The 1,348-nt window shown below is 37.9% G+C and overlaps 1 protein-coding gene and 1 gene segment (V, D, J or C); one reads left to right on the forward strand and one right to left on the reverse strand.

Moving 5' to 3' along the window:
* The window catches only part of LOC147817224 (Ig kappa-b4 chain C region-like), a 57,076-nt gene that overhangs the window by 45,213 nt on the left and 10,515 nt on the right, over positions 1–1,348 (forward strand).
* The window catches only part of LOC111647334 (uncharacterized), an 8,909-nt gene that overhangs the window by 5,369 nt on the left and 2,192 nt on the right, over positions 1–1,348 (reverse strand). The gene's annotated exons all lie outside the window — the stretch shown is intronic.

Here is a 1,348-nt window from a genome sequence, read left to right on the forward strand (position 1 = left end):
ACATTCTTATTCTTTTAGCTGTGTCCAAACAATCTGCAAAATCCTTCAAATAAAACAAGAAAAAATCTTTTCTGGATCTGAAAGAAAAAGCAACATGTCATCAGCATGTAGAGAAATAAAATGAGAGTGATCTGTCATTTTAACTTTGGACATATTTACTTCAGAATTCTGCTGAAGAGCTCAATGCTTTTCCTTGCGTCATTTCGCCTCCAGTACCTTTATGTATGCTGTGGGTAATGCAGAAAACCTCAGCAAAAACACAGTCTGTAGGGCAACACATAAGGTGGCACGTGCTATTACAGAGCTGCTGAATGCCTTTGTTGTGTTCCCTGGACACTTGCCCATGCTGTCCATAAAAGAGGGCTTTAATAATATAGCAGGTAGACATTAACCTATGTGACTATTTGATCCATGAACAATGCAGACTCTCATCCATATGCTGTTGTGTATTAAATGCAGTTAATTTCAGTGGATTCCCCACAGTGATAAGTGCTATAGATTGTACCCACATTCCCATTTCTTCAAGTCTGGGTGAATGAAGCCAATTATGTGAATCGCAAGTCGTTCCACAGCCTCAATGTTCAGGTAAAACTTATATATCCTATATTGTCAGCAATATCTTGCCTTAACTTTGAGATTTCATTCTACTCTGTTGTTATTCTTATTTTCATTTAGTATGGAACTCGGTAAATGTGTGTGTGTGTACGTATATATGTATATGTATGAGCAACATGTCCTTTTGTGTGTAAGTGATAACAGTTGTAACACAAAACTTCCCGTTCAGGTGGAAATACAGTAACTATCTGATAAATAAGGACACTCATTGTTTGGTTCACATGCCTGCGTGGCCTCAGAGTAGCTCCAGAACGAGCATGTAAAATCATTGTTGCGTGTGTTGTGCTCCACAATAAGGAGGGAGAGGGCTCCTCCTGTGAGTCAGCAGCCCCCTGACCACCATGGACCACCTCACCTGCAGGGCTTTTTCCTTCATAAGAAACCGCAGCATTTTCTTTTAACATGAGAAACAGAGGCCATTGTCTTTTGAGTTGTACTTCAGAAACAAAGGCATTTCCTTCACACCTGTTGCCAAAGAAAGAAAAAGAACAGGCCATTGTATCTTGATGTAAAAGTCTTTATTTGATTGTGTTTTGTTCTCTTGTTTCTGTTAACAAAAAGAAAAATACATTTTAGTTACTTCTTTCCCATGTCTGTAAATGAATTACATGACTGAATTACTTTCTTTTCATGCTCCAATTTCTCCACCTCCAGTTTGACTTATTTTAATTGCTGTCTTTTAAACTCAATGTCAAATTTTTTATATTCATTATCAAGTTTGTCCTCGATGTCC

The sequence above is a fragment of the Seriola lalandi genome, unplaced genomic scaffold (assembly GCF_002814215.2).
Source record: "Seriola lalandi dorsalis isolate HSWRI2012SDOR001 ecotype SW California unplaced genomic scaffold, Sedor1 jcf7180002054985, whole genome shotgun sequence".
In the NCBI taxonomy this organism is placed as follows: Eukaryota; Metazoa; Chordata; class Actinopteri; order Carangiformes; family Carangidae; genus Seriola; species Seriola lalandi.